This window comes from Callithrix jacchus, chromosome 7 (genome assembly GCF_049354715.1).
Source record: "Callithrix jacchus isolate 240 chromosome 7, calJac240_pri, whole genome shotgun sequence".
Classification (NCBI taxonomy): Eukaryota; Metazoa; Chordata; class Mammalia; order Primates; family Cebidae; genus Callithrix; species Callithrix jacchus.
This window is the reverse complement of record NC_133508.1, coordinates 94,973,172-94,986,905: the sequence shown is the minus strand read 5'-3', so window position 1 is coordinate 94,986,905 and position 13,734 is coordinate 94,973,172. Positions and strand designations below refer to the sequence as shown.

The 13,734-nt window shown below is 39.5% G+C and overlaps 1 protein-coding gene and 1 long non-coding RNA gene across 5 annotated transcripts in view; one reads left to right on the top strand and one right to left on the bottom strand.

Annotated features, from left to right (window-relative positions):
- Nucleotides 1-13,734, top strand: part of DAB1 (DAB adaptor protein 1) — a 1,273,242-nt gene that overhangs the window by 371,269 nt on the left and 888,239 nt on the right. For all 4 annotated transcript variants that reach the window (XM_078331967.1, XM_078331988.1, XM_035253001.3 and 1 more), the window contains exon 2: nt 3,757-3,919. The gene's annotated coding sequence lies outside the window, so the exon portion shown is untranslated. The remainder of the gene's footprint in view (nt 1-3,756; nt 3,920-13,734) is intronic.
- On the bottom strand, nt 7,176-13,365 carry LOC118143186 (uncharacterized). Its single transcript, XR_004727420.3, has 4 exons — nt 12,954-13,365; nt 10,540-10,780; nt 9,449-9,595; nt 7,176-7,790 (listed from the first exon to the last, which is right to left on the bottom strand). It is a non-coding gene; the product is annotated as an uncharacterized LOC118143186 (long non-coding RNA).

Sequence of the window (13,734 nt, the reverse complement as noted above, 5' to 3'; positions counted from 1 at the left end):
TGGAAAACTGATTGTCAGACATTCTGGTGATGTGCATCAACTTGGCTATTCATTCAGAAAATGAAGTTTCCTGAGACACCTGCACATTTAATTTATTTTTTTCCCTATGAAGTTAACTTCAGCTTGTTAAATACAATGACTAACCAAGCCACAGAAAAACCAACACCATTAATTTTAATGCTTATAATGTAATGGAAGGAGATTATATTCATTTGAGATTTTTCTCCTTTTAATAGAATGTTTACTTGCCCCTCTCCTTATGAGTTAATTCTTATCTTCCCTCCATAATGCTCTGCTTATATCAGACTGGCAAACAGAGTCTGTTAATGTCTTGAGTTTATAGATTACTAGTGATTCTATCATTTTGTAATGTCTGTCACTAAAGCATCAATAGCTTGGCAGTGTGGTGAGTGAATATGTGACTGATAGAAAAGCAACTAGTTCCTTACATAACTCTCTCATCTATATTTATAAAACATTTAGTTTTAGTACAGTGTCTTTTCTATGCTTTGACTGGGAGATTGAAAGACTTTTCAGGAAATTATACAGGAATGAATTAAGAATTGGTGACTTCTGTTATCATTCGGGTATTTACACTTAATTCATCAATTTATTCATTTAATAGATACTTAGTGAGTAGCTGCCTTATTTCAATAGTGTGCTAAGTACTGGGGACTAAGACAGTCCCCATGTTCAGGGAGCCCACAGTTCTGAGCAGGAATTGCCATAAAGTATTGCAGCATCAGCTCAATGAGATGAGTGGTACAAAAAAACTGGGTATGAAGGGTAATATAGGGTAATAGAGGGTGCAATGGAAGAAGCTCTTCCTGGAAAGAAGATTATCAAGGAAGACTTTGGCTTTGCAGATACTAGAGCTAGATCTTGAAGCCCTAGACCCTGAGTTCTTCAAGTTGGCAGTAGAATGATGTGTGAGGGTGGGAGAAGGCAGTAAAGGCAGAGGGAATCGCATATGCAAAGTGGTGATTAAAAAAAAATAAAGTAGTGATGAACACCTTCTGTTGAAAACCTTCTGTACATTTAAAAATAATAATTTTAAAAGCTGACATTTTCCAAACTTACCATTTGCCAACCAGTGTTTCAAATTCTGATGTTGGCCAAATATTACAGAGCTGCTAGGATCAGGACCAAGACTAGAACTCAGGTTTTCTGAGTCCAACGCCTACAAGTTTAAATATTGCACTAATATTTCAGTGTAACATGGCATCTTTGCTAGTTAGATCCTTTAGTCCAGTTGTTCAGAAAAGGCATGCAAATAGTGACTGCCATTCATGACAGTGTCTAAGGGGGAATAACAGCAGCAGCAATGACTTCTAAAGAGTGTTAAATGAGATATGCCGAAGTATATGAAGTGCTTAGAACAGTGCCTGGTACATAGTAAAGAATTTGTTAACTGCTGGTGTTATGATGATTAATGTGTTAAGAGTAGTAGAAGAGGCTGGGTGCGATGGCTCACGCCTGTACTCTCATCACTTTGGGAGGCTGAGGTGGATGATCACGAGGTCAGGAGTTCAAGACCAGCCTGGCCAACATGGTGAAACTGAATCTCTACTAAAAATAGAAAAATTAGCTGGGCATAGTGGTGCACACCTGTAATCCCAGTTACTCCAGAGGCTGAGGCAGGAGAACTGCTTGAACCTGGGAGGTGGAGGTTGCAGTGAGCCGAGAATGCACTACTGCACTCCAGCCTGGGTGACAGAGTGAGACTCCATCTCAAAAAAAAAAAAGAAGAGGTAGAATATAACACTACTTAGAAATTTGGAGTTGGTGGCATTTGATGTAGACCTGGGCCACTTAATGGATTATTTCAGCAAGAGAAAGCAGAATGCAGAGATGAAAGCAGACTGGAAAATTTCATTATGTTTAAGAAAAGTAAATAAACTAATTTGATTAAAGCTGAAGGTCTTTAAAAAAAAGAAGAAAGAGTAAGATTAAACAGGAGGGTAGAAATTGCTTATAATTAATTCTATTTGTTGAGTGATTGGTACTTTTTATATTTTGGTTTTAGCCATCATAACGTTTTCCTGGGTTTATAGACTCATTTTTTTCCTTTTGCAGAAAATGAGGCTCATATAGTTAATGTAACATTTCTAAGGTCATCCAGCAAGAGTGGTTAAATTTGAACTTGAACCCAGGCCTGTGTTACTTAAAGTGCCATGTGCTTTTGGCCACATTGTACTTTTGTTTTTGCAGCTCTGATCTTTCTAACACATCATCAATATTCATAGAATTATTTTTTCTAGTGAAAGGGGTAGAAAAAAAGTGAGAACATATTTTGTTAATGTTTTTTTCTTAGAGGTCTGCTTATCAATCACTATAGCCCAACATTTCCCCAGTTAATAGCCTGTGTCTGCTTTCATTAAAATTGAAAAAACTGGTCTCTTTTTGATTTCCCATATACATACACACACCCCCCTCAGGTTTCCTATTTGTGTGTATCTGTTCTAACATATACCATCAATAACATACCATTTCCTGAAACGAGCTAACAGTTAAGAGTTTGGGGTTTGAAAGACTGCCAGGTACCAAGGTAGAATCCTGGCTCTGCCCTTCACAGCAGTGGTCATAAGCAAGTTTCCTACATTCTGCATACTTCTGTTTATCTGTTTAACGACAATTATAATAGTACCTATATCAGTGGTTTGCTGTTAGGGATAAATGAATTAGTACATATAAAAACTAAAAAATTATGCTTAAAATGCTATGATAATTCATTTAATGTCAGCATCATTATGGTTTATAATCTAACATCTATTGAGATAAATTTCTGTGACTAGCTCTGTCCTTAATCTGCTTGTGTCTTTATGAAGGAATATTTGAGACTGGGTAATTTATAAACAGAAAAGATTTGTTTGACTCACAGTTCTGCAGGCTGTGCCAAAAGCATGGTGCCAACATCTGCTTCTCAGAAGGGCCTCTGACTACTTCCCTTATGGTGGAAGGGGAAGGGGAGCCAGCATGTGCAAGGATCCCAGGGCAAGAGGGGAAACAAGAGATAGAGGGGAGGGAGGCGCCATGCTGCTTTTAACAACCAGCTCTCATAAGAACTAACAGAGCAGGAACTCACTTATTACTGTGGGAATAGTATCATGCTCTTCATGAGGGCTCCACCCCTGTGACCCAAACACCCGCCATTAGGCCTCTCCTTCAAAACTGGGTATCAAATTTCAACATGAGGTTTGGGAGACAAACATCCAAACTATAGCAATGAAGATATGGAAAAGGTATCTCTTCATACATTTGCTGAAGAGCATGTAAAATTGTACAAACCCTGTGAATGGTAATTTGATAATATCTATCAAAATTTAAAATACATATTTTCTTTATCCAATAATCCTGCTTTAAGGTATTTATCATACAGGCAGATTCATACAAGTGAAAAATATACAATTTGTACCTTTGAAATTTTAGCCTGTGTACGTATAACCTAGTCCAACATTTTGGACTAGGTTATAATAAAGATGAATGAACATGTTTGCTTTTATTCATATCCTTCCCATAGTCCAGCACAGTACTAGGCACAGAGACCCTGACAAGTTCCCTGTTGTTTAGCCCAGCACATGTCCTATGACTCTCTGTGCCCCGTGACCACCTCCCCTACATGTACCACACACACTTTCGAATAAGACACTTCACCCCGATCCACTCGCTTCAAGCCCCATTGTGATGGCCATGTTGTACTTTTTCTTTTTTCTCCTTTGATTTGCCTTCAAAACTGACATCGTTTTTTCATTACAGCTACTTCCTTGGCTTCTCTCCATGACGATTCCTGCCTTGTGGCCCTGGCAATCTTGGGAAGACATCATCCAGTTTCTCCAATCCAGACCCTGGGCTCCCCCTTTCCCCAGCATCACCCCCACCCATCCTGGACACATTGACTGAGCTGTTTTCTAGGACACTGGTGAGTAAAGTGCTTGGCTACTTCATGAAAACAGTTCCAATCATCCCTTCCCAATACCTTGTCCTCCACTTTTGAGCAGGATTTTGTTTCTTTCAGAAGAGGCTCCAATACTCTTCCTTTCTGGAACTGCCTGTCCTGTAGTTAATACCCCAAGGTTCATTATTTATTTAATCACTGACTTATTCAATGAGGTGGTAGCCAGCAGAATCTGAGAACTGAAAGGTGCATGCCTTTATCCTCCTCCCGTGTGGTTCCATTCAGGGTTACTTGTCTCTGACTTAGATTGGAGACTAAATGGATTAGAATAAAACCAATTTGAGGGAAAAAAGAAATGTTCACAGAAACAGAAATAGAGAGTCCTGCTATCTTGACTGCCTAAGATCTGCAGGTCTCACCAAGGAATTTAAAAAGTAATGTTTCTTATCATAAGTGACAGAAATATGCTGCTTTCTGCATCAATAGATACGAAGATTAAAGGGTCTGACCATATTAAACAATTTTGCACAGCACCAGGCACTCTGGGCTGCGCTATCTGCCTTATTACCCTTCATCGTGTGGCTATTTCAGGCCCAATTTAAGAACACAATGCAGTCTGGCTTTGCAAATTGACATCCTTTAATTTAAACTGTCTTGTGGGAGAATTAAGAAATTATGGAACAATTATTCGCCCTCAGTTGAAGGCTGGATGACATCCTGAGATTCTTGTACATTAGCCATTTGAATTGATTAAGTCACGTAATTGAATTACACCTTTGCCCCCATAATATCTTGTGGCAAATATGTTGGTGTTTCTTGTTGGGAAATGCTTCCAGAAAAATAGAATAGGGGTTGGCATTAGAGATTGACCTGGATATTAAAGAAAACCTCAGAGCAAAGTGGGCTGACACTCTGAGATTTTGTGAGGGAGGTTGGTTAACAGAACAAGCGTTCTATTTGGAGTTGCAATGGAAGTTCACAGATCAAAACTGCGCATGATATAGCGTGCATCCTTCCCTAATCTCTCATTGCATTGTCCTTAACATTCGGCTTCAGTGCCTGGCATTCGTTCTCTAAGCTTTTTCTGACATCTCTCGTGGACTAAAACACTAGGTTTGGTGTACCTTCCTTTGTCTTGCATGGTTTTCTAAACATGCCTCCATTATAGTAGCTACCACAATGCTGACAGGGTTTTCTTCACAAGGCAATGAGGCTGGAAACCATGTCCAGCTCAGCTAGGATAGTAATAGTGCTCGATAGGCATTTGCTGAGTGAGGTTTTATTAGTAAGTCTCCATGGTTTAGTCTCTGTTTCCTTTTGTTGCATGGGATGAAAGAAGGTAGAATCTGTTAGTAATGATGTAAGCATCGTTCTTAAGTAGGAGTTTTTTCACTGCTTGTGTTATTAGACAATTTCATAACCGGTTTATGAAAGGCCAACTCTATCTGCTTAAGACCCATGAGGCACCTATTATGTACGAAAGCTAGGCTAGGTGCTGAGGGGAAAAATAGCCAAAACATATTTCCTTTTCTTTAGAGGAGCTCAAAATTCAGTGGGGATTGAAGAGGTCTGTGCAAGAAATAGCTCTGGTGGCTGAACAAGCACGTAGGAGGCTGTTGCATAGTCTGGGAGTCTGAGAAGGGGCCACGGTGCATTCCATTTCATTCCTCTCTGAAGTTCGTACTGTCCTTGCTCTGCCCTGTGCCCCCTCCCACATCGTCCATTTTGAAATCCAGCAGAGAAGAAAACTCTTAGACTAATGTCCTGTGGACAGGCTGGATGTGTGCCTTTCATTTAAAAACTCCTCCAAAGGAGAGAGGTTTTAAAGCACTGTTTCCCCGCTCCCCACCCCCACACTGACTTCTAACTATCATAGTGTGCAGCATTCTGGGTCTTCCTATTCTTTGTCTATTCTGTGTGGCACAAGAATCTCTCTTTTTAAAGGTTCTTTATGTTTTCTTTACCGTTATCAAAGAACGCTCTTGGAGCTTTACAGCCCAACCACAGCTATCTTCCTGAATATTTCTGTGGGGAAGGGATTAATCAAGTCTGTCAAACATTGAGCTGTAAAACCTTTAATATTTCTAAAAGGTTTAAAGCCAGCATATTTATCACATGCATCATTGAGAATAATCTTTCTTTTTATAGAACGAATTAAATGTTCACTGTAAAATATTGTGGTGATGAGCACAGTGGGTGAAAGATGCATGCAGGGGCCCAATGCTATATTGCAATGGAGATTCTGGTTAAATCTTTCCCGGACATCACCTTGCTAGAAGCCACCCATCATCTCCCACACATCTATTTATATGAAAGCTTTATATTGTGGAATTGTAGAATCTTGGTGCTCAAAGGGAAAGAGGCTAATATTTGTTGAGTACCTGCTATGTTATGTAATGCGTCTGCATGCTTTATGTAGGTGTTCACATTTTAATTTTCAAAACAATCCTTTATAATAGGTATTGTCATATCTGATTTATAGATAAGGAAACTAAGATTTGAAAGTGAAGCAATTTTCTCAAGATCACACAAATATTTATTTGCAAATGTGGGACTTGACCCTAAGCCTGGCTAATTCTTTTCTTCTGTTTATGTGGCCAATGCCTAGCAAATGTTTAGCAGAAGGTAGGTACCCACTAACGAGTTGCTAAAGTTATTGTGACTGTTAGCATCAAAGACTCATCAAAGAAATTTTTATTGAAAGATCATTATTCTATAGGCAGAGAGACAGTGAATATTGTTGAGCATGATTCTGGGAATCTGAGATGTGTGTTTTAAGATGTCTAACCCAGCAGTGGTGGTAGCAGTCCTCAGCGTAGGGAGAGACTCACCTGGGGCTTTTGGTTGCTATAACTAATACAAATACTGTATTTTATTTATAAAGTGGTTTCATGTGCACTAATTTATTCTACTCAACAACTTAGCGAAGTAAAGTCAGCACTACTGCCGTTTTACAGATGGGAAACTGAGGTACAAAGACATGCTAAATCATGCCTGGGTCATTCAGCTAGAAGGAACTTATTATGCTCCACTCCAATCTTCTTATTCCAAAGCCACAATCTTTCTACTAATACTTTAAAATGATTTGGTTATTATTCCTAAGAATTTAAAAAATAAAATAAAGAGGTTTTTACATTTTGAAATTTTATTGATATAAAATGTACAATTTCAAAAGAGCACTATACTGGCTGTTTTGATACTGGATTTCAATTTAATACATTGATTTGAAGTCTTTTGCAAACACTATTTTTTAAAGTTTTGTAAGTATCCACATATGGTAAGTTTTTTCAGCTTTATTAGGTTCTAATTGACAAAAATATGAAGTTTTGAAGCTTGCAAGGACCTTAGAGACTGATGACTCTTGTTTTTCGGATTTGATGACTGAGGTGTAGGCATTGAAAGTAGTGTGATAAAGCCCAGCAAATATTGGGTTAACAGAGAACAAAGATACATTCATTCAGATAGGGATGGGTGGTATAAAACCATGGAAGGCTTCCCTGAGGAGGTGACTCTTGATGGTGTCCTGAAAGGAGGAGGATTTTAATAGGGGGAGAAAAGTCAACAAGTGAAGCTAGAACAAAAGAAAGGAATGACAATGTATGAAAATGACATGACAACATGATGGCTCTATAGGCGGGGGCCCTTAGTGGAAGCTCACGTTTGTTGTTTCAGTATAGTTAGTTGTATCATTGGCTTCCCAGACTGCCACATAGGGCTGCACACACATGTAATTAGACCCTTTATAAGCCAGACGGCATCTTCTGCATGCCTCCACTTTAGACCTCCAGCTTTGTAGCACAGCAAGCAACCATAATAGAAGTCCTGAGGCTGGGAAGATTTGCAGTTCCAAACTCACCTCTTCTTTGAGCATATCTCTCTGTGTTTGCCAAAAGTTCTGGAGGGGGAAACAGACAAAGGACTTAGAAGGAGGAACGGCTTTCTCTTCTTAGGTTACTGTGAAGACAATGGGCCCATTTCTAGAACTGTTGGATGGGCGAGATGTTCCCCAGTTTACATTTAGCAAACTGTAATTAGCATTAGCAAGAGAAGAGAAATGACTATATTGGGAAACCCCACTTTCCTCTGCACAACAGCCTCTATTCCGAAGGGCTCTTCCCTGTATTTGGGCTTTTGTTATGGGGAAGCAGTGTAAGTTGCCTTGTATAGTTGCAATGGGCTTGTTCTGGGTATAAAGCTCTTAACAGCAGCAGCAGGCAGAGGCCAGTGGATGATCCTCTTCAAATGGCAGAGTGAGTCTTGCTTAGGTGTCAGCCAGGTACAGTCACTGGGCTCTTGTAAGGTTTCATTCATTTCATAAATACATGTAAGCCCACACCTACATAAACCCAACTGTATGCTGAACACTAGGCTTGACTTTTTGGAGCTACAGATCCCCACAGGTCTCTGTGAAAGCACATGCTGGCCAACAGCAGATTAATGACTAGATACACAAAGAGCCATCCGAGGCTTTTTAGTTTGGGGACCATTGAGTAAATCAGACACTCACTGTATTTGTTAGGATGAACAGTGCTAGCTGCCTTAACCAACAACATAATTTTAAAAAGTGCATTATGATACTTAATACAACCATTCAGAAAGCTAGGTTTCCCCCTCTTATTTGTGTCACCATCATCTTCAACATGTGGCCTCTAAGGTCTCTGAAGATGGAGAAAGACAGAGGAAGATCATACTTTGGAGATGTTTAGGGACCATTTCTGGAAATGGCAGACAGACCTTCCATCCATATTCCATTGGCCAGAATTCAGTTATATGGACCAATTTAATTGTTAGAGGAATGTAAATGTAGCTTAGCTATATGCTCAGGACAAAAATGACATAGATGAAGAGATGTCTGCACTCCATGTTTATTTTGGTGCTGTTCACTTTAGTCAAGACAGAATCAACCTAAGTTTTCATCAACGGATGAATGGATTTTTAAAAAATGAGATACAGATACAAAATGGAATAGTATTCTGCCATGAAGAAAGAACAAAATCTTGTCATTCACAGGAAAAGGAATAAGCCTGGGGGACATTACATTAAGTGAAATAATCCGGGCACAGGAAGACAAACACCCCATGTTCTCACTCATATGTGGGGGCCAAAAAAGTTTATTTTATAGAAGTAGACAGAAGAACTGTGGTTACTAGAGGCTGGGAAGGATGGAAGGAGGAGGGAATAGTGAATCTGGTTAATGAATACAAAATTATAGCTAGATAGGAGAAAAAAGTTCTAGAGTTCTATAGCACTGTAGGGTGGCTATAGATATAGTTTATTGCATAATTTCAAATGGAAAGGATTTTGAACATTCCCAACACAAATTAATAAATGTTTGAGGTGAGAAATATGCTAAATACCTTAATTAGATCATTACACATTGTATACATGTATCAAAATACCACTCTGTACCCCATAAATATATACAATTATTGTGTTCTTTAAAAATAATTTTTAGAAAATGAAACAGACATAGTCTTGCCCTAACATGTTTCATTAAACTCAGTTCCCATTCAAACAAATTGAAGACCATCTAAAAGAATTACCATTTATTACCATTTTGAGGAGCACTCCCAGAAGAAATGATCTTCTCGTGTAGAATGGAACTCAACTGGTGAGAATTTAATTAATACAAATTATCTGGAAGTTTCTAAAATGACATCGTAACTCTTCAGTCCAGAATTCTTCTTATGATATTTAATCCTAAAAATAGAAATAACAAAAATTTGTGGACAAAAAATTTATTTCCACATTACTTGCAATTTTGACAAAAGGCCAACAACCTAAATTTCCAAAAATAAGAAAAAGGCTTTACTAAAGTTTTCACACTTGAATAATGCAGTCATATAAAATATATTTCTAAAGAATTTTTCGTGTTATTATATACATATGGACATGAAGGTAGGCTTCAGAACTTTATATACAACAGGATTCCAATTTTGTTCCTAACATATGTTTAGGTGTGTAATTATAGACACCTAAAAAGACTAAAGATAATGCATTAAGTTATTAAGAGTGAACTTCTCTACACAGCAGTATAATAAGGGCTTTTATTTTTCTCTTCTCAATCTGATGCAATGAGTATGAGTAACTTTTGTAAATATAAAAAATAAATCAATGGAGATTTTAAGAAAATGAAGCAGAATGAAGAATGGCTTTGGACTAGGACTGGCTCAGGATAAAGAGAATTATTCCAAGTACCTTAGGTGGGACCAGCCAAAGGGTGTGTGCAAGAATGTCCTAGAATTGTGTCACGTCCAGAGGAGGAGCCACAGGGTGGAGAACAGAGTAGATCACAGTGATCAAGACTTATGCAAATTCAGGGAGCTCACGACAATTTCCTCAGCTAGGCCAGAGGGTACATATCTCAATTTTAGTTGGCTTTCAAAAGTAGGCAACTGAACTGATTAAAAAATTCAAAACTGGGGTGATGGGTTCAAATCCTGGCTCTTCTAATAACCAGCTCTGTGGCTTTGGGCATGTGTCTTAACCACTCTGAAGCTCATTTGTAAAAGAAATAATACCTTATTTATAGTATTGCTGTGATCATATTTTCAAGTTCTTAACACACACACACACACACACACACACACACATATTCACATGCACACAGATATACACACATGGCCTAGACCCTTCCCACTAACCTTGGAGGGTTGCACTTTGAGAGAAAGCTCCTTCCTCACTGCAGCTTTTCACAATCCTCTCCATGCTTCATTCCCATAGTACCATTACTAGGACCACCTGAAGTTTTAACACAGAGGCATGTCTTCCCTGTGACCTTCACCTGCAGTTTGGAGATATTCCTCTTGGGAAGTTTCTCCCATCTTCTTTTCTTTGTGAGTTCAGCTTGGTTTCTAAGCAATTGAGGCCCACTCTATGTCTCAACTAGGAGAAAGGTGAAACATTCTAAACCAAATGTTCTAAGACAAATACCCTAGCAAAATAATAGAAGGCAAAGGGATTATAGGGTATCATTAGATGTGTCTGGCTAGGAGAGCACTCAGGCTGTGACACTGTACAGTGCTACAGAATCTGAAAAAGGAAATGCAGCCAGAAATGCCGTGACTTCACATCCTGCTGCTTAAACATGAGGTCGTGAATCTTTTTCTCGGTTCTATCTGAAGCCAGCCTCAGCAGCTCATCACAACAATCACGCCAAGTGATGAACACGGATGAGTACCAGGTACTGTGCACAAGATTGTCACACCTGGTACATTGGGCTCTTTCATTGCATTGTGTTTCTTCCAGTGAGAAGAATTTTGGTTTTCTTCTCTGCTGCCTCCTTTTTTCTCCTTCTGGGCATATCTTTATTTATATGGCTACTAAACTGTGTAAAGGTGCGACAGGAGTTCCTAAGAAGGTACTATTCAGATGTGTTATTATGGTTGACTATATCCTCTTTCCCTGCATAGTTGAGGAAGACAGGTTGGCTGATGATCTTGGTAGGTCCTTGAAGATTTACCCTAAAGGTCTTGAGCTTAATTTAAATAATGCTCAGTGACTTGTAACAGAAAAGAGCATGAAAGAAAATTGTTCTGTTTGCAGCCTAGAGACTCTCCCAAATTCTAGGCTGGCCACTGATTTATGCTGCCAAGAAGCCTGTTGCTGATTATGCTGGATGCCCCATAAATTAATGAGAGCTGGACTTAGCAGTGACAACGATCGCTGAGTCTATAGAGCAGAAAATGCAACACTAATACATATGTTTCAGAAATGTCCTTTTGTCTATATGTTTGGAAGAGAAAGTGCTGATGAGGATCAATTTCATATTGACTTTAAATTTTTCATTTGACCCAGAGCTCTTTTTATTAAGTAATGCACACGAGAACATTTCATCCCAGGCCAACTTGATGGCTTGGAGAATTCCCTTCAGAATACAGCAACCTGGATAGAATTTGAAATGCAGTTTATTCATATATTCTTTTACTCATCCTTTAATAATTATTTATTGAGCATCTGCTATGTGCTGAATTCTAAAAACTATGCTAGTCTGTGAGCAAGACACAATCTGCCCTCAAGGACTCTAAAATCTAGTGAGCTAGCAGAAGCATTAATAAACAATCCTGGCCCAGAGCAATATGTTTCATTAGCAGGAAGGGCAGATATACAGGTAAGCAGAGAGGAAGAACTCCCAGAAGGTATCAGGTACTTGGGAAGCATTTAGCTCTTGTTGAAAGAATGAATGAGTGGATGAATGAATGCATGAGACAGCCCTGGAGCTGAGTCACAGAGCAAGGTGGAAATTGACTAAGCTAGAAAATGAGCTATAGTATCATGTTTGACAGCAAGGTGTGATATTTTAAATATAGCTCAGGTGTGAGGGGAAGGAAGCAGGAGGTCGGGCTCCAGGTAGTCAAGAATCAGACATAAACAACTTGGGCATTACATCACCATCTACTTGTGCAAAGAGACGTACTTGTAGATGGCAGAGCAGACCCAAGGAGCCGGTACCTCTTCAGAGGGCAGGCATAACCACACAATAAATGGCTCACTGAGATAATGGCTCATTATCTTCAGTGCTTAGTGTGAGATTTAGTAGGTAGTTGTGCTTCCCTTCTCTGAACACTTTCCTGAAGAGGCAGTCCAGTAGAACCAAAGCACTTGCTCTGAGAAAGTTTCAAATCCAGTTCGCCATCTTAAAACTAAGCAGTGGATGTTTCCAGAGGTGTGTATCCTCCTGCCTGCTACAAAGCCCTGTTGTGTCTTCAGTTCTGTCTGAATGCTGGGAGCATGTTGTGAAATCTTCTTGTATTTATTGCCTTCCTGCACTCTCCCACATTCTTAGTTACTGTCTGTATGTTTGCTAGTGGTGCAGTTTTGTTCTGCTTTAACCTTGTTTGAACCCTCAAGCCAGTCTGGGAAAACGTGACCATCACTCTTCTGAGCATCTACCTCTGGGACGTGGTCCCAGGGCTTTGACTTACAGGTAAGAAATCTTGTCATGCTCCCCTGAACTTGACTCAATGGCTGCAGTGGCCTGGCTGATTTATGGCTGTTTCTTCCTCTGTTTGATCTTAGCAAACAGACAGCTGTGATGTAGCAGCTTCATTCTACTCACCTGCTGGCACCTTCATGTTTGGTCTAATAGCTTGTTAACTGCTCTGAGGACAGGCACTGCCCTTCCTGGCTACTGTCTGGAGTGGTCTCTATGGCAACCACATCACATCTGGGACGATGCTCATTCTTCAAGGCTTTCCTTCTCCATTTTTCTCTGGTGGCTTCTGGGTAACCTGTAATGGTTGGAGCCCTGCCTCATCCTGCTGGGAAGCCACTGCTGATTAAAAGCCTAGAAAAGGAACATAACAAGACACACTGCTTTCTTCTGGTCTTGTTGCTTGTTCTGTGTTGCACTTGGTCCAGGCCTGCAGGGACCTGTCATCCCTTCTTTATCGTCTCTCTTTTTGGTGTTCCCCAGGTATTGTTCTCGGTCTTTCTCGGAAAGCTTTGACATGGTTTCTCCAGATCTCTCTGCTCATTGATACCATGCAGCAGTCCCATTGGAATCCTGGCATTCCATATGTTCTTTGTTTTCCTCATCCACCTTTGTTTAGTCAGTCATTCTTCTCTTCAGAAGTGACTCCCAAGCTCTCTGGTCTTCATCTGTGCCAAAGAGACCTGTGTCAAAGAGACTCATATAGACTGCTCAGATATAATATATGAAGAAAGAACTGATTTATGTGTGATAGGACTCTAGAGTGTTCAGTCTTCATATGGCATTCAGAGCCCAGCAATAACACTATTAATAATAGCAAATACTATTATACACAGTATTTATATACAGCACTATAATGTATAGCTTATTGTGATAAGCACTTTACATCTCTACAATAATCCTTTAA